General features: G+C 34.5%; 1 long non-coding RNA gene across 2 annotated transcripts in view; it reads right to left on the minus strand.

Annotated features, from left to right (window-relative positions):
* The window catches only part of LOC104877264, a 314,343-nt gene that overhangs the window by 24,500 nt on the left and 266,172 nt on the right, over nucleotides 1-23,671 (minus strand). The window contains exon 6 of one of the 2 annotated variants that reach the window (XR_004518792.1): nucleotides 16,040-16,192. The exons of the other annotated variant lie outside the window; for it this stretch is intronic. This is a non-coding gene — a long non-coding RNA (uncharacterized LOC104877264). Of the gene's footprint in view, nucleotides 1-16,039; nucleotides 16,193-23,671 lie in introns of those variants that run through there. 2 annotated transcript variants of the gene reach the window in all.

Genomic DNA, 23,671 nt, shown 5'->3' on the forward strand with positions numbered 1-23,671 from the left:
TTGCTATTGGTCAAATTATGAATCTTGGATTCAATATCATGTATCCAATTAAAGGCAGGGATTATAACTTTCAGTGATGTTTCTGAAGTGCCTAGAACTTCATGCTGGCACTAATAAGGCAGGGATTATAACTTTCAGTGATGTTTCTGAAGTGCCTAGAACTTCATGCTGGCACTAATAACTGTTAAATTAACTCATATATCTTCCCAAGTATCAAATATAGAGTTATCTCTCTCTCTCTCTCTCTCTCATTATACACACACACACACACACACACACACACATAAGGTGTGATAAAAAATTATGAGTGCTAAAATTTAAAATTAAAAATAACCATTACACATTGTGACACATTGTGATTAAGCCCCCTCAAAATACCCCCACATATCCTCATCCTTTTCACTTTCTGAAGCATTTCTGGAAATCCTCTTTCATAAGTGTCTTTATATGGCTGCCTCAATGTGCTGAATTAATTTGAAAGTTTTATAGAAATTTTTGACAAATAAAAATATTATGCTGTGTTCTCATCCACATTATCCACAAGATTCGATATCGTGCAACTTCTGCCTCTTTCCCAAAGTCAAAATGACAATGAAAAGTAAATGTGTCGAATCCATTTAGGATATTGAGGCAGCCAAGACAGCCAACTAAGGATACTCATGAAAGAGGACTTTTAAAACTGCCTCAGAAAATGGCTATAATGATGGCACAAGTATGTTTAAAGTGAGAGGAAATATTTTGAAGGGGTTTAATGGTAATGTATCTGTCACTGTAATAAACATTTAAAAATTTTAACATTCTCTGTATGTGGCACGTTCTTGTTGATTACAGATTAGGGATACAATTTCAGTTCCCATCTTCATGTCCTTAAAAATTATCTTCAACCTGGCAAATTTTTATTTAAGCATATCTCATTTGTCAGCCTGTAATATTTACTGAACATCTAACCTGTTCCTTTTGGAAAGAAGTTGGAGTTAATGAAAGAAAAAAGATTTTCCTTGCCTTAAATGTGTTTATAGTCTGGCTCATTGGCTATATGTTATATACTAAATGTAGATTACTATGTTATATATGTATGTATAGATAGAGATATATAGTGATTGAAAACTACAATGAATTGTTAAATTTAAAAAACATTACAAGAAAAGATATTACTAACAATAATGGGGCAAGTGTTTAGAAGTAGGAGGAGTATTTTGAGGGGGATTAATGGCAATGTATCTTTTGCTCTGTATTTTCTTGTCACAGAAATGCAAGAGAATAATTTAGTTTTCATGAAGTACACTGAGAATATTTTCACAAAAGGAATGTTTGAATTGATACTTGATGGTGACTTGTACTTAAAGCCAGGCAAGTTTGAGAGGATTTTAGCTGAATCCAGGTATAAGAGAATTTCTAAATAATTTATTACAGTAGTTTATACAGAAGTGGTAAGGAAGGGTTTGTGAATCTGAGCAGAAATGCAATGGTCCGATCAAGAAAATCCTTGCTTGACTTACTGAAGAGAAGTCTAAATATCGTTGGGCAGATGATGTGGGAAGCCATTGAGGAATTCTGAATAAGACATGATGGGTCATATGTGCACACCTTAAAAATTGTGGTGAATGAAAAAATATTTTAACAGAGTTAGGAGGCAAATTAAGAGACTATTTTAATATTCTACTGTAGAAATGATAAGAAGTGAGACTATAACAAGGAAGGTGGAAGAAGATGCTCTCCTTGACCAAATTTTCCTCAAGAACCCTGCACTCTTTTCAGCCAGGCATCTACATTTGGGCTTCCATGTTTGTCTTGCTTTGTCTAAGTTTAGCAAAAATTTCAGTTTGGCCATCTTTAATCTTTTATAACCCTAGTATCTAATTAGGTGCCTTGTTCTCCACTATCCCCAGGTAATGTCGGACCATTCTGGCCTGCCTTCATCAAGAATCTCTCTTAGCAAACTTTGTCCACTGACCCCCATTCTACCCCTTAACTATAAATTTCTACTTACTTTTCCAAGCTGTTTTTAGAACTGAACCTAAGGTTTCCATGTGCAAAATGTCATTATAATGGTCTCTCCTTCTATCATAATAGTCTCCCCTGAATATTGTCTGATTTATCATTTTTCAACAAATGCTATTATATAATTTTTTTTAAAAAAGAGAGAGAAAAATATCTTTAGGAAGTATCCAGGTATTGCTTCTGAGGAAGACTACAGAATTGCCTGTTTCCATCCAGCGTGAGTGAAGTGAAAACAAATTTCTCTTGGTAGAATTATTTTCACTGTTTTATGTAAAATATTTATCATAAAGGAAAAAAGCCAATGGTCTTCTGAAGATTAAATTTATGTTTGGTGTAAGAACCTAGAATATAATTCTGTTAAAAAGTTGAGGATGAATTCAACACAGAGAAGTTCTCATCATGATACTCTTGGCAGAGGAATTATCTTGGTAATGCCAAAGAATTGATTGGGATTGATTTTCTCTAAAAAGAGATTATATAAATATATGATACACTTTACATGTAAACAGGATCCATGTCTTTCCTGGTGTCCAAAATTCCCACTCTTGTAGAAGCACACATCTGGGGAAAGAAGTTGTCCATGTGAGGAAAAGACATGGTTGATATTCCTGGGCTCTTGAAATAGAACAGAGAGTCAAGAATTCAAGGTGTGATCTTATTCAGAATTATAGGAACATATGAGTATAAAGACCCCCCCACCTGGATTTTCTCTCTCTTTTTTTTCTCATTGAGTTTATTGGTACAGTTTAGGTATACAGTACAGTTACATTCATCATTGGGATCTTGTACATGACAGGACTTGTTTCTCATTTTTACCCCTTACCCCTGCCCTCCCTTCACCCCCTCCACCCTCCACTATTTACAAATACTTTGTTTCCATTTTTTCATTTTCTTATATATTTTTTCTTTTCCCTTATTTCCTTTCCCATATCCTTCCCACTTCCCCTACACCTTTAGCCCTTTTCTTCCTATTACACATTGTCAAATATACCCTTAGGATTTTATTTACAATTATGGCTTTTCACTCCAGAGAAACCTACTGAATTTTCAATGTAGTTTAGCTAGAAGATGCCTAGGAAAACCATAGGTTACTGAAGTATTATCAGAGCTTCTTAGATGGTAATATTCTCACAAAAGTCTGAGAATCACAATAAAAATGCAGCTCTGATTCTGTGGGTTTAAGATGGGACTAAAGACTTCTTCTAATGAGTCCTACGTGTGATGCATTGCAAACACTGGTTTGAAACAAAATCCAGGAAATGAATAGTAATATAACCAGAAGTGCCAAATGAATTCCCTCCCAAATTTCTGAAGGAATGACATACAGTGCAGGCAACTTGGAGGTGGAAGAGATAGAGTTGTGCCTTCATACTTCCATTACATATAGGAGACCTCTGAACACAATTTCTCTGTTTGGGTTCCTCTGAAGAATGTCTCATTTCTGTAAACTTTGTCAACAAGCAATGTGAGTTATACTTGTCAGGCACTCAGAGAAATCTTCACCACTCACAGAGTAAGGGTCTAAAGGTAAAGATCATCTTGCTACGTTTGTAAATAAAAAAATGCCCTCATGATGATTTTGAAATGATCTGCAGCAGATGCACAAAGTGTAAAAAGTCAAAAAAGAAAAACTATTTATAAAAGTATGACAGAGAACTGGAGATGATTCGAAGAATTCTCAATTTAAATGCACTTTATTCTGCTCCAATTATCTGCATCTTTACAACTGAATTTGCTCTTATTTTTTGAATGATCTAAATAATTGCTCACATTTTTCACTTCACATAAACGCATCTTGATTATAATTAGAAGAAATAATTCATGAGGTGGGGCATAATCCAAGGCAAAAAGCTGAAGTGAAAACATTAGATATAGGTGACAGAACACTTGAGCTCCGATTAAAAGATTGGCTCTGGCTATTTTTATCATTGTTTCTTCTTGCATAAAAATGGTTTATTTTAAAGGAAATATTAAAATTTTACCAAACATTGGCAGTTTGGACTGAAACAATGGAAATAATGGAAATTTCACCTAGCTTGAAGTCAGACTTTCAAAAACTTATTTACTGTTTAAGTACAATTACTTTATCTAAGTCCTTTTATTTAATTTTTAATAATTTGAATAGATTAAATGTATTCAGCCAAGAACTGCCTGGCTTTGAAAATTATGCCTGTGGTACTGTTCCAGCTACAAAGCAAATATCTGGACTTGTTCAGCAGAAAGCAGAGTATAAAAAGAGGATTAAAACTGCTTTCTGTATCTTCACCTTAGTCTGAGATAACAGAAATCTCCATCACTCATGTAGCCCAGAGAGTTTTAAAGCATTAACAATTTATCTAGCTTTTATAGTATAAAAGCTAAAAAGTATATATTTTTAATACCAATCACCAAATCCAACCATAATGCAAAAAATGTATTGCATGTTTGACTAGTACAATTTCTGCTCTATGAATAAAGTAGGACATGCTCTTGGAAAAGCTGGTGTCCAATAAATTTGACAATAAAAATCTCATCCAAAGGGGTTAAAAGTATTGGGGGAAATGCACTGCTTTACAAGAAAGGACTATCTTTGATGTGTAAATTTTTTCCTTTTCTTGCATTTGTCAGGATGAACCACATACAGCATTGGCTTTTGCAGAAAGTTGTTAACAGTTGTTAACAGAAATATATATATATATATATTCGATTGCAACATTCCTAAGGTTATTTCACCATTTCTTTCATTTGTCCAGAAGAAATACTTTAAAAAACTAAGTTCAAAAGGACTCCCAGAGCTGGCCTGAGGCAAACTGTCAAGAAGGAATGTTTGTTGTTCAGTAAGCTGCAATCCCTTCCGTCTTTTCCTTTCTCTTCACCTTTTCTTACCTGAAGTGTATGACTTGGCAGGGGAAGGAAAGAAGGAATCTATTTGTCTTCCTTTCTTATGAAAATCTGAAAGGTTTTTACAGGAAAAACAATTTCTGAATACACTCATAGTAAGACAGTTAATAGAAATTCTCTCATAAAATCAAATTAATATTTGACAAATCTACATTTTCTTTGGGGCTCAATATACATGTTACATGATGATTGTAACTTATTTTTATATATTATCAATAGATTAGTATTGCTAGTAATTTTATGTCCTCACGAAAGTGTCTCCCAAAAGCCAAGTTAAAGGAAGTTTTCAATGCAAACACTAAGAATCAATGTAAATTAAAATAAATCATTATTCATGTAATACAAAAATTATAATAGAAAAATAAAATTAACCTTTCTCTTCTCTTTTCCTTCATTTTTGAATACTTTTAAATGTCATGTTTTTAAAGCAGCAAAATACATATAAAAATCATTAACAAGAAATTAATTTTTAGATAAAAATGTCAATGAAGCAATTGAGAAGTGGTAGAAATAGTTTTATGTGACTGGACTTTAGAGCTTGTCCTAGATTTTAAGGGTGTGGTTCAAGATCTACTTGACTTAGAATCATCTTTCTGATTATTCAATGTATACATGTCTAAGCCCTGCCACAGATCTACAAATAAGTTGGAGCTTTAAAATATACATTCGACAATTCTTACATACATCGTTTGAAAATCTCTACATCATTCTATTCTAGAATCAATTGGCCTATGTACTTGACCTCTAGATAGCATGTAAGACTATTGGTCTTTTTTTCTTTGCATTGTAGGATGGCAAATACATTATGCTGCTTTATAAATCATTAAATATTTTATCTTGTTTTCAACTTTTCTGCTGCTGCACCTCTCTAAGAATCAGGGAAATGCAACTTGTCACATGCCTCTTGGTTTCATAGTTGTACTGCTTAAATCTCCCAAGTGTCAAATATCCCCCAATTTGGCACAAAGGATGTTGACAAATCAGCAAAGTGTATATGCCTAACTAGAATAAGAGAGGATTGCCTTGTTGAGTTTTTGTAATGTCCCCAGGAAGCAAATATCAGGAGAAAATATTTATAGGGCTTGGAGTCTGGGCTTTCGATGATTTTAAGGTAGTGGTTTAAGATGGGGAGCTGTTTAGGCCAGGATATTGTTTATAACATAATGCTTTTGCATTTGTGGACTCAAGAAGAAAATGTGTTGAAGTGAGTCTTGAAAAGTAAATTGAAGTTTGATAAGTGATTCATTTGCTCAGGTGGGTAATCTATTGTTCTATAAGGAGAGTAAAATAGTTTCCAACCATATTTGATTTGTAAGAATTTTCCTAAAACAAACAATATAGTTATTTATTGATTTATAACCTTATCTTCTTTGCCAACAATTGACTGAAAAAATATTTAAGTACTGTTAATGCATATGGCTTCAGTTTTCACTAACAGTTTCTAGGTTCTGTGGACAGAGATGTTTTCTCATTTCCAAGCAAAGAAGTCTGGGATCTATTCATTCTAAATTCTTAGAAAATTTTATTTCAAAAATATTTCTTGAATATGTAATGAGCCTGCAAAGTTGTTACTATTTTCTTCCACCCCATTATTTATGATGAAAATTAATAATCAATTGCATTTCTTCTCAATCATCCCGAATCGCTCTCATCAATTTCAAAGTAGATTTTAAGACACTCCTTTTCAATTGATCAAGGTAGTCAATCAAATTGCCACCTAAAGGGCTGAATTGAGTATTTTGTGACTATGAAGGTGAAATAAGCATACCACGCATTCTCACAGAATGTGGAGTTAGGAAATAATAGGGAAAATCCTGGCGATATTTCTATATATTTGGTTAGAACAAAGCTAATATGAATATGTGTAGTAGGAGAGAAGTCTAGATAAAGAGCTTGTAGCAGTTGCAAGTGGATGGTAAAGTATGACCAAAGCATGTGCCAACCATGTGCCAGAGCATAGGAATAACTAAATCATGAAAAACTGGGAATAAAAGAATCAAAACTATGCTTTAAGGAAATTATTAATCTGGAAGTGAATAAAATATTTTATAGATATAGGTAACATATATCATGGCTTTGCAGGATTAGAAAGTACATACCATAGGAACAGATTAGGACAGTTATAGGTAGCTGGAGTGGAAGAAGTGAGTGGAAACAAAACACATTATATATGTAGAATTAACAAGTTTTTACCCCTAGAGTTAGCTACAGAAGCAAATAGAAGAGAAAGGATTAAGAAATGACATTCACAAACACCTGCAAAGGGAAATGTGTATGATAAAAGTATATTATATGCATATATAAAAATTTCACAATGAAACCCAATATTCTATGAAATTAACATAAAGAAAAATCCATTTAAAATTTTGACCCATAACAAAAATAAATAGTTTTGATAAAATTAAAAACTCATGAAAAGAAAGAGCCTTGGAAAGGATTGGAGCTCTTGTTTCTTTCTACTTAGTTCTTCTTCTGTGGGAAATGACTTCTTCCCGGCTCCAGGAGACTTCTGTGGAACATAAAGCATGAAACAGCCCCTCTTGACAACAGACCTGCCATATATCCTAAACAAGACTAGCTACTGGCATCTACTGACAGTTTGTTTCTGAGGCTGAGATAGGTAAGGATAAAAAGTATAGGAATTGAGTTTCCAAGTGGCAGAGGCCTGAAGACTATTTTATGCATTTAGTGCCCTAAGATAATCTATTTCTTAGGTTACTCTTGTTCCTAGAAGATAGGTTTGTAACACAATTAAATTTTAGGCTGACAGTTCGCTCAACAAAGTTTACTTTAAGATCCTTGCCACACTATGCCTACTGGTCTAAAATCATTATAAGAAAAATATAAATTGTTGTGTTATAAAATATATACATTCTGTCCAGATAGCCCCCTGCCTTGCCATCATGCATTAATATCACTTATATCTTAGTCCTGAAACCTTATAATCTTCTCTTGAGAATATTCCTTCATAGAACCTACTCATACACTATCGAGCTGTACTTGTACTGATTTAATGCAGTAGATCTTATAAACGTCATTTTGTTCGATCAAGGTTTTTTTGGTGATCTTTTGGGAGCCAAAAGTAGGCACAAATTAACAACGAATGAATCTGTTTCTACTTTTTGTGTAAATTAGACAAAATTAAATTATGTTGCCTGCAATTAAAAATTGCTAATTATATCATGAATTACCACACATGTGTATGGGTTGTCATTTTGTATGCTATTTGTTCCATAAAACTAGAGTGTAAATTTCTGGAAGGCAGAAACCTTGTCATAATAGGGGTTAATATTAAACATAATTAATATATATATAAAGAAACACACTCCTTGTGTTATCTCTTCTTTCTTAATTCCTGGTGTATCGTCTTAGAAAAGCAGATAACCATCACAATTTTGATCAAAAGACTGCCTCTTTCTATTTCAATGGAAATTTCTAAATAGCATCAGTAGAATGTTTGTAACTGCCTTTCTTTTCTTTTTCTATTTTGTATTTACTGTAGAGGAAACCCTAATCTAATAATTGGTACATATTAAATAATAATTGGACAGGGCAATTCTCTTTTCCCATGGAATTAAGCCTTAGCCACCCAACATGGTAAATGTTATAATGAAACACACATTCTTGGGTAGTCTCCCTTCCTTTTATTCCTTCTCCACTTTCTACTTTGAGCCAATGTATACACAAAAATAACTTATTTCCAATATTCATGACCATTTCCATGATGTAGTTAGATTTTTTTGTTTGTAAATAATATATATTTGCCTAATGTATTTTTAAATTTTTTTTCTTTTTATTGAGTTTATTGGTACAATCTAGGTATACAGTACATTTATGTTCATTACTGGGATCCTGTACCTTTACCTGACAGGTCTTGCTTCTCATTTTTCCCCCTGTCCCTGCCCTCCCTTCACCCCCTCCACCCTCCCCATTTACAAACATTTTATTTCCATTTTTTCATTTTCTCCTATTTTTTTTCTTTCCCTTATTACCTTTCCCCTACCCTTCCCACTTTCCCTACACCTTTAGCCCTTTCTTCCTATTTCACATTGTCAATTATCTCATTAGGATCTTATGTACTATTATAGTTTATTCACACTGGAGAAACTATTTGGTATTTACACATGTGTGATTTATTTATTTATTTCACTTAGGAGTATATCCTCAATATGTATCCATATTCCTAGGAATGACTGTAATTTCTCATTCTTTATGGCTGAGTAGTATTCCATTTTATAGAAAAACCACATCTTCTTTATCCAAATTTAATGTAGAAATTTTAGAGACTAGTCTATGTTATGGATTAGATATAATGTCATCCCAAAGTCTCATGTATTCACAGGTGGGCTTTTGGATCATGAAGTTACTACCCTCATCATTGGATTAACTTATTGGTGTGGTCACAGTTTAATGTGCTCTTAGGTGAGGTGATGGGATCTGGTTGGAGGAAAATGGTCACTGAATATAGATATAGAAGGGTGTATTTTGTCCCTATGCTCTTCTCTCTCTGATTCTCTTCCTCTCTCTCTACTTCCTGGCTTCCATAGGTTGATCAGCTATCTTCTGTATGCCCTGTTTCAGTGCCATGTCTACTTGGAGCTAGCAACCACACATTAAAACCTCCAAAACTGTGCACCAAATTAAACCTCTCTTCCTTTAAGTTATGCATGTCAGGTAAAAAGTGACCATTACAGTCTATAATACTTATTCATAAAGCACAAACGAATACCTACATAATCCTTGCCTCGAGGTCTGCTTCACGAAAGAACCCAACTAAAACTTAAGCTTGTTAGGAAATGTATTTTTTAAATGGTTAAAACAGTTCTTAGAATTATATTAAACATATCTTTTGGCCAAGTGTCAGGGAGATTGTGCACACACTTGCAAGACCAGTGTCTAATTGTGTTTGCTTAACAAGTTACCAGTATAGTGCATACCACAGAGTAAGTAATCAACATTTTCTCAGTGAACCACAAAGTTCTAAATAGCATGGCAGCAAAGTCTGATAATTCCAGAAAGGTGACAGTCACAACCAACTGGAATTTAAACATGCCCCAGGATGAAAGAGGTATTTGTTCAACAGGTACAGTATTTAGACTATCCATACTTCTGATCTAGGATGGATACACAGTCACCAATCAGTGGGATGGCTGGAGCAGTTATTCATGATTGTTGTCCATTTGGATTTGCTGTTTTATTTATTTCTATTGGTACCTGTCCATATCCCTTAACTATTTCTTTTCAAATATATTTCAGTCTTACTCTTCAAATCTGAAAGGAATGCCCTTGTATATTTCTTACCAACTCCTTAACATTTCAAAGAGAAATATTGTCTCAGTTAAAATTGTGGCTTATTTTTAAAGCATATGATCAGTCATCCATGCTCCTTCTTAGGAATTATATTTCTTATCATCACTGATTGCTTTGGCCTGTTGCCAGTCTACTCTGTACCCTGCTAGGCAGAATCAAATATTAGTTTTGGCTAATACCTTGGAATATTACATATGATAACCTGGGTAATTTTAAATCAGTGCTTAAAACCAATCCATCAGAAAACAATGTCTTATCTAATATACATAAAACACCATAAAATTGGCCAAGGAGGTATGCAAGAATTTCAACAATGACTTTGGCCTTCTAAATACACGTGCTCCCAATACTGGTCTGGTACACAATATTCATACAATCCCAGACAAGAAATTTAACCCTGTGGTTCATTTATTCATTTGTAGATAACCTCTGTGCAAGCTTCATGTAAAATTTAAAAATACTCCTTAACAGGCTGGGGATTTAGCTCAGTATTTCTCTTTGTTGAACATCAATATTTATTTTTTCTCATTATTTTCCATGAAGTTAGCATGTAGAGAACAGTCAAAATGAGTATTAAAATAACTTTTTTCCTTATTTAACTTTCAAAAAATAATATAGATATCATACTTTCTAAACATAGGATCATTTTTCAAGCTCTTCTGCTCATTTCATGCTGGAATTTCATTTTTTTTCCTGCATAGATTTCATTTATTTGTAACAATGCTATTTTAAGTTACTCTTTCCTGAAACACAGAACATAGTTGATATTTTTAATTTTCCTTAGCACTTATCATTTTTAAGGACATATATTCACTCAGAATCCACTATGTTAAAGAGAATTTTAGAAATAAGTGTAATGCTTGAGAACAAATCCAATCTGTAGTTATTCTTAAAATCATCATGTACAATATAAAAGTGGTGTTAACTTATGTCCTCAGATCCATTTTTACAAAAACCAATGCCAGCACTGAATTATAGGTATGACAGCCATTATCTCCTAGGAACACCTTGAGAAAGAGATGTCTCATCTCAATAATGTGACTTTTCATGTTAAATAAATCCCCCATGTTCAGTACTTTCTTGTTGTTAAGTAGAAAATGTCTTATCCTTCCCCTCATTCACCTCTTCTAATCTTAAAAGGAAAAGAATCTCAAAAAAATTTGCATTTTTTACTAACCAGAATTGATTTTGTTTCTTTCTACCTGGTATTTTTTTTATCACATTGCTTTTGTGAGTGTGTAACATGGTGTATGCATGAGCTAAGGATAATCATTTTTCTTGCCATATGTTTACCATATAAACAGTTTTTCCTCCATAGTGACCTCACACTCTATTTCTTGTACTAAAGTACATGCTTACCAAAAAAGCAATCACCCTATTAAGCCTGATTTAATCAACAAACCTCTGAGGCAATATATGGAAAATGCCTAAAAAAGCATTTAACTAGGATTTTGAAAGGCTCAGAGATTTCACTTCTGCTTTGCAGATGAGGAATAGTAGAGACAGGAGCATCCTAAAGAGGCTTTAGTTTTCTATTAGTGCTGCACTAATATTAATGTGTGGCATGACATTAGCAGGAAAGTTGTTCACCATTTCTGTTGTATTTTGCCATCAGTCCTGTGTGTTTTCCCGTATAATTGCATGAGATACATTTAATGGATTATATGAAATCATTATTTGAGCAATCAAAAGCAATAGAGAAAATCTGGAGGATAAATTTTACTTGGGGAGGCTTTTTTGCTCTTTACCCACACTATACAGTGTATCTATCCCTCCTCACTTCAAAACAATGCATTCATAAATTTAATAAACTCTGATGTAAAAAGGAAGTAAAGAAAGTAAAATTGCACATTCACATAAGTGTTCCCAACTAATGTTTTGGTTTTATTGCTACTTTATTAATTTACATTTATACTGTTGTGGAGAGACATACCATTCACACATACATATACATAGCAGTAATGTAAGAAGTCAAATACTACTAAATAGGACCCAGGGTTGTTTTTCAGATATAAGTCATATTAATGTTATACATGAATGTCTTTAATTTAGGCATGAAATTAATTCATTTGGAAGACCCAGAGATAAGGTTGCTTAGAGTCAGAATTTTAGAGCTAGCAATGATATCAATATGATTTAGTTTAACTCTCTAATAGAACAAAGAACCATAGAGGTAAGTAATACTTTACTGTAATGAAGACTAAAGCAGACTCTAGGTCAGCAGCCTACTATACCGTGACTATTTTTCCCTTTAATCTGTATCAAAGTAATATTAAAACACATTTCAAAATCATAAATATTTAATACTGATGGGCACTGCCCACTCAGCATGGACACTCTTGCTTCTGTGTCACAAGGTGGCTATTAGCACAAGATCGGCCTTGCTTGGCAACTGTTCATGACAATTTCTTCATGTTTCTGATATGCTGTTGTTCTATTAATATAGCTAAGAACTGGGCTTCTCTTAGTTACAGTGCCCTGTTATTATGCCAGGCTTGAAGTGGGCTCAGCTCTGACCTAAGATGTCCATCTGACTTAGAGAAGTCAGTCTAGCTCTCTCTGGATATTTTATTTTCTCTTACCTAATTGACATGAGCCACACCTGGCACTATATCATTACTTCATCCTATTTAGATTCATGGGCTATTTTAGCTTATAAAGGTCATGTCTTATTTTAGCTGGTTTCAGCTAATTCACTGACATCAGAAAATTAATTAGAGAGCAGATTCACCAAAGACTCTGTCTACACAGGGACTAAACTTCTGGTTGATTCAGACCAATTGCTAAAAACCTGTCCAGTCAATTGTTAGGCCTCTTTTTAAAACTAAACAACTAATTAATATATCCAGTCATCTTTTAATAATTCATTAAATGGGTTGCTAATGAGAAAAAATGGATATCATGCAAAGGACTAATGTATTCCACCAGAATTTTGATTGCTTGGATCAGAAATACCCATTAGCAAAACTCCTCCTTGGGAATGACCCCTAGAAGTTTTACAGTCACCTGCTGGTAATTTGATTTAAATCACATTTCCTCAATCTGTTGGTGAGTACCATATGCTATTTAGAATCTAGTGAAGAGGTGTATTTTGGTGAGACATACTGTATTTATTTTCTCCCCTAAACTAGCACGTTTGCCAATGTAACATAAAAAGAAAATCTTGCAAAGATTTTACAACTTGACGTTTGAAAAGCTTTGTTAATTGGGTTCAATAATTTTTAATGAAGCCACATGGTAGACAGAAAACTATAGTAATTAACTTGAGCATGATAGAAAGTCATGTTCTTTTAAATAAGTAATGGCTGCTAAAATGTCCCATGTATTATGAAGGGAGGGGAAAGAGAAAACCAGATGTAATCAGTGGAATCAGGAAGGAGGGTTGATGATAGAGATTAATCAAACTAGGGTGTAGTCATACAATGCACAGGCCTGGATGAACTCATGAAAATGAGTAAGTAAAGGGAGCAGAGAATGTGGGGGGTACACAGTGGAGGAAGACACATATGCAGCGGCAGTCAAATGTCAAATCTCATTAGAGAAGTTGTCCAAAACATCACTAATGAGCTGGAAACAATGTGCAACTCACCTGGTTCAAGGCTTTTTTGCACAAATTCAAGCTCAGGCCAGGTTGCTCAATGGGTCTTCAGAGAAATTACAAACACTGGGGTGAAACCTAGCCAAGGGGAGCTGTGTTAACAGACTCTCCCCAGCCACATAACTTTGGCAATTGAGACAAAGATGAAGAGTTTAATCTCTTTGAGGTAATGCTGAATTGGCTTCATTTATACGTTGTCACTAATTCTTGTTATAGAAGACATTAAGTTTAGAGAAAACAAAATAATAACAACAACTAAAAACAACACTTTTTCTCAAGTGTCAGGATCAAGCAAGGCTGGGGGCCAGATATCAGTAAGCAGGGAAGGATGTGATGGAAATCTGTGTTCCTCTGCCAAAGGAGTTAACTACACTGAGCCACCTAAGCCATCTGTATATGCAGAATGACCTTGGCAGAAGTGGAACACATTATTTGTTTCCATGGAAGAAGAGTTTTAAATTAAAAAAAAAATTAAAATCAGGTGACATAGTCTAGTACAGACTTCATGCCAAGACCTCCAGGGTATCTGATGAAATGTTGTAAACTTTTTTCAAGTTTGTCCTCCATAGATGCTTTAAAATTAATGGGTTTTAAAAGTCAGCAGATCTCGACTTTCCCCCTCTGTTCATTAATTATAAGTAGAAGGAATGATCTTCTGTAATCATCCTTTGGATTATGTCACTGTCTTTAAATAACTCTAAAAGAACTGTTAGTTTTAATTTGCATCAAAATAAAATGTTCTGACTCTCTTCCTGTGTCCATCCTGTACCTTGCTGTTCTTTGCGTTGCACACTGCTTTCTCCCTCCTTCCGCAGCTGTGGTATATCAACTATTTTCTATCCTGGGTCCTTTACTATTTTCTCACTTTGAAATTTGCTATTTCCTCACTTTAAATATCTCTCACATGCCTTTCTATTAAGTTGAGTCATTTATTTTCATTGAAATGTTGCTTAAATTTTAGAACTTTATTGCAACTGTCCCCTGGTATATGTGTATATCTATTTCTCATACTTTTGTTAATCCAAATGCATTTGTAAATATTGTTCTCTTCATTACCAGTGCTTTCAGAAATTTTATGAACACAAGCCCTTTCCTTCTCCTCCTTCTTTATTGTCATTAGTACTAAGTATAAGACTAATCACTGTTAGGTGATCATTGGTTCTATTTATGTAACTGAATATTATGCTTTTCACAAATTTTTTCTTTTAAAATTTACTAGTATGTATTTGCAGTACATGCATTTTACAGCCATCTTTAGGAGTTGTTACATGTACATAATATAGCTTGTTTCTTATTTTAAAATTCTCTCCCCCCGCTCTTATTTCCCTTTCCTCCCTTTCATTCTTGTTGATATTATTAATCTTAGTTCATGTTTATAATGATATTCACATTCACGGAGGTTTATATAATGTTATGGAGGTACATAATGTTATATAATGTTCACATTCATGGAGGTTTTAGGTTCATGTACATGGCATATCTTTGCCCAACCTATTTCCCATCCCCTGTCCCTCTCCCTTCTCCCTTGTTCCTCAGCAACCTTTCCCATCTGCAATCTCCTTGTCTCCTAATATCCTTCCTTTACTTTTCCCTTAGTTCGTACTTTGCCTTACTCAAGTGAGAGGTACCATATGTTATTCAAGTTATGTGTCTGATTTATTTCACACAACATATTTTCCAGTTGTATTTATTTTCCTATAAATGTATCAAAGTTGTCCTTCTTTATTGCCAAGTATTGTCTCATTATAATAGAAGCCACGTTATTTTATCCAATCATCTGTTGATGAGAATACAGTCTGCTTCCAAGATGCATTGTGCTTCTATACACATTGATATGCATGTATTGCTGTAGTATGGTGGTTTACATTCTTTAGAGAAGATACCTAGCTCGGTCATAAGGAATTTCTAATTTTAGTTCTTCGAGAGATCTCCATACTGGTTTCCATAATAGTTGCATTAGTTTACATTCCCAGCAATATTGTAGGAGGGCTCCTTTTTCACCACAGCTATACCAGCATTCGTCATGTTTCTATACTTGCTGTTCTTCCTGGTGTAGTATGGAATTGTAGTATTATTTTAAATTTCCATCTCTTCAATGACCAGAAATATTGAACTTTTTTTCATGTATTTACTGCCCATTTGCATTTTTACCTCTTTGAGGTTCATTTCACTTGCCCATTTCTTGACTGGGTCTTCAATTTTAGGCAGTCTACTTTTTTTGGAATTCTTTATATATTCTAGAATGGGCAGGTTGTATTTCATTGTTCTCAGATTAATCTTTTCCATTTCCTATTTCTTCTTTGTGCATCTTGTCTTAACACTTTTCTATTGAAATAACAATAGAAATGGTCTCTTGGAGCACATTGGATGAATTCAAGCAGGTCAAGTTGTGCTTTGGAAAGCCTTGAGAATATAAGGAGAAAAATAATTTACAATTCCTTGCTTTCTATCCACCCAACAGATACCTGACTTTATATTTGCATGCATAATTTTACATTCTTACTTATTCACATATTTGCCAGTGGCCAATGAGTCTATTATTTGGGTTAAAGCATAACCTTCCTGAATCATCACTTTTCTATTGATTAGTTTATATTTTCTAAAATATGGTATGGTGCTATGTGACTAGTTTCTCTTAGTTACTTATTAATGATAATTAAATTACCCCAAATATTTTCTCCAGAAGAAATTTCCAAAAGGGGGAAATGCCAAGGGGGGAAGTGATGGCGTTTTCCACCTAACTCTCAGACAAGTTACAGTCATGTTATTGTCATTTATTATGAAAGCCAGATGTACTGGCAAAGAGAAGCCCTAAGAGCAGCGCCTTGGAGCCATGAGGTCTCTGAACGTGAAGAAGTTAGACCCAAATAAGCAACAGTGGGGAAGTAGAATATCACTGTTTTCAGAAGGTCTCGTGTTGGCCCCAAACCTTTGCATGGAAAGCCTGCCCTCAAAGACTAGTATTAGTCATCTAATTGCTCTGTAACCACTCTTTCTCTCATGATATAAGCCCAACTCTGAGATCACGGAACGAATTTAAAATACTTGGAAATCAACAAAAATAGATGATATATTGACTAAGTCTCTTGTTTTGGAGGCCAAAAATCTGCTCTTATGCTGAAAATATCAAGTTCAGCCCTTCAACATTTTTTCCAAACAACTCTCTCCAATACATTCCCAACAGTAACATCAACCAATAACTGAGAGGGACACAGAATTCATTCGGGCATAGTGAGAATACTGCCTTTAACAGTTTATCATAAATTTAGTTAGGAAAAGAAAAGTGGGCCCAGGCTTTGTGAGGCCTGAGTAGGCAGGGGAAAGTTTAGGTAAAATAACAAGAAAAACTGCAAATTGACATGGGCTTATTATTCGTAGTTCTAATGTGAATGTTATATAAGACTGTTTCCCACAGAATCAGGAGGAGCTTGTTAACAATGCCCCACAGGCCTACAGGGTCAACCTCCTCTGGCACTGTGTTCAGGGAATCTGCCTCCTTAACAAATTCTCTTTGGTGAGTCTTGTATTCAGCAGAGTTTGAGGGCCACTGATAGACACTAAAATAGTAAATTGAAAATGTTCCCTAAGTGCTGTGCACTCTGCTAGATGCTGAAATGCAAGTGTAAATAAAACAGTTCCACTTCAAGAATTCCCAAAGGCAAATTATGACACCCAAAGTGAGTACTGCATGTACTCTTTAAGAGGTTATGAAAACTATAAAATGCTAGCCTGAGTTTTCAAGCAGGTTACTTTTAGTTTCTTTACATTTTCTTATTAATTAAATTAATCTAAACAATATAATTTACTTAGAACATTCTTAAACCATTTTTCTACCTATTGCAGTTAGGAAGTCTTGAAAAGTTATTTGCCTAGGGCTATTTGAGATGGTTTGGCAGAACTGGTAATTAAATTAAATTGTCTTTTTTGGACACTGATTCTTTTCTGTTTTAAATTAATTTATTGGTACAGTTAAAGCATACAAAATAATGACGTTTATCATTAGAAATCTGCACCTTTACAGAATCCATCTTGGTTCTTAAATTTCCCCCATTTCTGCCCTCCCTATCTACAGAGACTTTGTTTCTGTTTTTTCATTTTCTCATATTAATTTCATTCCTCCTTCTTTTTGCTTTGAGGAACCACTGGACCCACAGTCCTTTCTCTGTTCTCCAGGCCAACCTGCTCTAGTGACATGTTTATAAAGAAATAAGCTGAGAGTAGAGAGAAACGGGTTTGCACAATAACCCTGATACTAGATAAGTTGTGTGGCTTTGAGGGAAAGGTTCTAATAGCTTTTCTGCCCTTTTCTCATGATTTACTAAGCTCTTTGTGAATTTCACTTCCAGACCCAGGTCTTACTCTGGTAGGAAGAGAGATTATATGAAGGGGATTCTGAGGTAAATTTCTCATGTAGATTGGAGAAAGGATCTGAACAGGGACCCTTAGAACTATTGAAAAGACAAGGCATACAAAAAAAAAAATTAACCTGCCAGAGATTTGGCTCAATGGTTTTGCCGCCCTCGCAAGCGCAAGGGCCCCCAAGTTTGATCCCCGGTACCAAAAAAAAAAATTGATCAGTCCACATTTTTTTAACTTGGTGTGTGAGATGTGCATGTCCTTTGCGTTTTCTTTGATTTATTTTCCTCATTTTGGGGGAGTGGAGACAGTAATCATAATTGTTCCCATAGCATCTCAATTGTCATTACCAAGATGAGTGAAGAAATATGTTTAAATGACGTGGAAAGCATTCCATAAACATTCCTTTATTCCCTTTGAAGGAGCAGTTGGTTCAGTGTTTTACTTTCCCTATCCAAAGTTGTACTATTTATTTAAGAAGCACGTACAGGGCATTTGATGTTCCAGGAACTGATCTAAGAGCTTCACTTTACTACTAGCTCTATCTGTATCACACATCTATGAGGAATTATTATTATTTTTCTTAGATGGATGAAGAATCTAAAGCACATGACCTGCTCGTGGTCACACACTGTGTAAGCAAGGCAGTCTGTGTCAGAATCTGTGTTCTCAAATACTATGCCATTCTAGTAGTTGATTCTGAAAGGCAGAGGATAAGAAATAAGATGGAAAGTGGATAAGTCAGCTATATTTTGTCAAGGTTTCTACATAAATACTGTGTAGCAGAAAGAGATCATAAGTTGGGAAGCTAAAATATGTATCGACCTATAGAAAGTCCAAGGGTGTCATATTCCTTTTGAAGAAACATTACCCTTGCATAAGGAATACTTGCAAAGCATTTCAGACTATAGGCAGTCCCTCACAGAAGAAACAAAGAGTGAGGATATTCGGAATTTTGAAACAGAAATTGCTACACTTAAATATCCTCTTTCCTACAGTTGTTCCTACCACACTTCTGATAAAAAGTCTAACTCACTCTTTTTCCAGTGTAGCAGAAACCCACCTGACAGCAGCCTCAGGACTTTAGCTTTATCTTGTCATTCTCTTTATTATTTATATCATTATATATTGATCTTTTGCCTTTTATAAAAAGCCCTTTTTACTGGGTCTCAGTACAAATGTAATGTGGTAGGGATAAATCTTGTTGCAGAAACAATCACTATTCATGTTGCTCACTTTAAGGCCCAGAATCTTCATTACAAGATTCAAGTTTTCTAACTGATAATGTGAAATAGGAAGAAAAAGACTGAAGGTGTAGGGGAAGTGGGAAGGGTAGGAGAAAGGAAATAAGGGAAAAAATAAGAGAAAAAGAAAAAATGGAAATAAACTCTTTGTAAATAGGGGAGGGTGGAGGAGGTGAAGGGAGGGTAGGGGTATGGGGAAAAAATGAGAACCAAGATCTGTCATGTAAAGGTATAAGATCCTACTGATGAATGTAACTGTATTGTATACTTAAAATGTACCAATAAACTAAAAAAAAAAGAGTCAGGTTTTTGTTTCTGTAAAATAAATTCTTACAAAATAACAGAACTATGAATTGAGAATTATTGTATGTACACCATAATATACCAAGATCTGGCAAAATTACTTGCAATAATTTGTAATATTTCTAGGTATTTCTAATAATTTCCAATGTTACCTTATGAGTAAGAGGTCATATTTAGCCAACTAGAACTAAAAAGAGAATTCTATTCAGGGCTGGTTTCAATTGTTAAATTTTTGTTCTGCTAAAATTCTGCTGAACTTTGTAAGTAACATGTGATTCTGCCCTGGGATGTCACTTCCTTATTTCAAGTTTCTTTTGCTCTAAGCAGACAATTACCAGCCTCTGCTCATGAAATTACTCAAAATGTACTTTAAGCATCATTCCTGTTTCTATCATTCTTATTTCTACAGTTCATTTTCAGTAACATACTTAGTAAAATGCCCACTATTAAACATTATTATCCTGGGGATGATTTCCCTCAGTTGAAATGAACCAAAAATGTTCTGTCTCCATCTGAGTTCTCTTCTAACTTAGCTGACTTTATATCCTTTTATCAAAGTTTGAGAATCTACTTTTTCAATACTAGCCACTGAGATTACCAATGTAAATAAAATACAACCTGTGTTAAAGTCAGGCAGCTATGTACACACCAAAAACATTGTTTGAAAAATGTCATAATAGATATGTAATGAAGTACATAACAACCTAAAAGAAATTATCATCTGTGTGCTATCATAATGGGTGCAGAGAAGGCTTTCAGGAAAAGTGATTTTTAAGTTCAGTTTTCAAATGAAAATTGAAGTTAGGTAGTACATCATGGTAAAGAGGTCATAATGCTCTACAAGGAGAAGCAGCATGTGCAACAACATGGGAAATGTACAAATATTGTGCCTTCAGGTAACCAAAGGGAGTTTGGTATTCAGGGAAGATGGTGACACTGAGGTGGGAGAAAGCATCTGAGTCTTAGCTGTGAAGGATCTTGTATTCTATGCTCCAGTCTTTGACTTTGTTTTAAAGATACTTCTCTTGAATGGATTCTAGATCTGTTTCACACCTGAAGCAGACAGTGTAGCTTTTAGCAAAGAGCGATGGAAATATCTGTATCTATATCTATATCATCTATATCTATATCTATATCTGTATATCTAGAAAGATTTATACAGACTTCAGAAAGCTTTCAAGTCCCAAACTCTGGATTACCATCTGTTACTTTAGTTGTAGAGAAATCATTGACTTAGGTGGGGGCGTGACATATCTACATCTGATGGCAAGGGAAGGAGTTGGTGCTAAAACGACTGTAGGCAGTGAACCTAGTGAGCAATTATGGGTGTGAAGATATTAGTCATTGAATTTGGGGCAGAAGTGATGGTAGCTTCAGATTTTTGTCTTATCATGACTATATTTGCTAGACTCCTAGAGGTGGAGCTTGGTGTTAGAGTGCTTGTCTAAAATGCGTGATACCCTGGGTTTGATCCCCAATAAGTGTGCACCTGAGTGTATACACACACACACACATACACACACACACAGAAGGAGGGCTGCTAGAGAGCGTTAATTAACTAGATGGTGAAGAGATGAAGTGGCTCAGAATAGAGGAAGTATGAAATTAACTGACTTCAAAGCTCCAGAAGAAGGCAACTCACCATAGCCCAGGCTGAGGCCTCGGGAGTGTCAGAAGCCCAGCTCCTCTGGTTATATTTTTTCTTCTTGGTTATTTTTAATTCTGAAATTCCCTTGCTGCATTTAAGGAATGAATGAATCTCTCTCTCTCTCTCTCTCTGTCTCTCTCTCTCTCTCTCCCTCCTCCCTCCCTTTCTTCCTAGTATAAAAAGTAACCTACAAATTAGTTAAGCTTAAAACTTATCCTTGTCATTGCAGGAAATAAGGGATGAAGAATTTTAATTGACTGAAAGCTTCTATAACAAATTTTAATAATTCTAGATATTCAGAGACATTCCAGTATCACATATTTAATTTATTATTGCCTTATCTTTTTTTCCCTGCTATTTGTTCTACATTTTAGGTGGATGCCTTTAAGGAAAATTTAAGGATCAGAAGGTGTTCTGTAGAAAACATCTATGGAAACTTTTAGTAAAAACTTTCTTATTTCCATAAGTTTTGTACACACTTTATATATTACCATCTGTAAAGTAGCTAATAAAGTTGACCAGTGACTCATTGTTACGCGTGTACCTACTTTTAAAATTAGATGATTTAGATATGATGAGTGATTCGGGTTATAAAACAACTTTTGCTTCAGACCTTTCATTTACAACATGACAACTTTTAAAAATAGTAGATATTTGGCCTACTTCTAAAGGCTTGTTTAAATTGTAGACATGGAGATGCATGATCATGCTTTTATCTAGTAATCTGTAATTTCCTGTGTCACAGAATTCTGGCTCAAAGCGACCACAGCTGTGAAAAGACAATGTTAAGCACATAAATCTTACTTGTACATCTGACAAAATAATTAATAGCATGTTTGTTTCTAAGCTATCTTCTCCTATACTCTTTACAAAACAATAGAGTTTTCCACATGTCACAAAATAGCCACCCAAAGTGCATATATACTAAAGTAGAGAGATTCTGGAAAATACAGGTGGTGAATTACTTCTGTAAAAATATGGGTAAAGAATCATGACTCATTCAGTCCAAGTCAGACGCTGGTATGCAGGGATGTTCTCGGCAGAAGAATCAATTACAATTATCTCCGAATATGAGTACCAGGCTGGCCATAAGCATTCCCACTTCCAGACTATTCCATAGCTTGTTCCCGAATGGAAGCTTATGTTAATGATTCATTCTAAAATGTATTAAATTATCTCAGCTTCCCCTTGATTGTAAAGGTAGCACAGTGATTCACAAAGAAAAGAAAATCAGAAATTATAAATGACAATTCTATCATTTAGAGGGAAAATATAAATATGACTTCAAATGCAAAAAATCCCATATACACATGGGCAGTACTATATACACAGCTGTACATTCTGTCTATAAAATAATAGTTTTGTACACACATACATCTTTTTCAAGAGAAGTACAACTTATTTTTATTTTTATAATCATTTTTTTCATTGAGTTTATTGGTACAGTCTAGGTATACAGTATAGTTACATTCATCATTAGGATCTTCTACCTTTACATGACAGGTGTGGTTCTCATTTTTTCTCCTTATCCCTGCCCTCCCTTCACCCCCTCCTCCCTTCCCTATTTACAAATACTTTATTTCCATTTTTTCATTTTCTCATAGTCTTTTCTTTCCCCTTATTTCCTTTCCCCTACACCTCCCACTTCCACACATATATTTTAACTATAGTTATATCATATACAAGATGAGAAACGAGGAAAGAACACAAAGTTGGTTTTTTGGTATAGCCATCGTGTTAAACCAAGGTGGAATCTGGCGATTTGTTAGAAACGTTTTTTGTATTATTGTTATTGTGTTGTTGCTATGGTTGTTGTTGTTAAGGACTGATCAGTACTATTCCTTGCTAAAGAAAGGACACAAAAGTAAACTTCCTAGCAACAAAATTCACTCCGAGAGGGAATGCAATGAAACTGACTGAAGCAATGGTATGAGAAAGATACGGCACTGTAAGTAGTTGTTCTTTGGTTCTAAGAGACTACACCAATTTATATTGGGCCTGCGTTTCATAAGGGTACAGGTTTCTCAAAGCAATATGTAAATATATTACGAAGTAAACATTAAAAAGGAAAACTAGTTTTTTAAAAAATAAAGTGCATGTCATACGAAAAAAAATAAGTAAGTTCCATAAAGTAACCACTGATTTGATGCTCATTGTACACCTCTGAGCTTCTTATTAAATTACTTTCCACTGGAAACAACATCAAGCTGCCATATATCCTTCATAGACATTAGAAGCAGTTATCTCGTTCTCTGGCCCTGAACCCTGAGAACAATTTCTTTTTACTGTTAAACTCTTTTCTAACATCTTCCTTCTGTAGTTTTATTTTGT

The sequence above is a fragment of the Fukomys damarensis genome, unplaced genomic scaffold (genome assembly GCF_012274545.1).
Source record: "Fukomys damarensis isolate Sample0158 unplaced genomic scaffold, DMR_v1.0_HiC HiC_scaffold_24, whole genome shotgun sequence".
In the NCBI taxonomy this organism is placed as follows: Eukaryota; Metazoa; Chordata; class Mammalia; order Rodentia; family Bathyergidae; genus Fukomys; species Fukomys damarensis.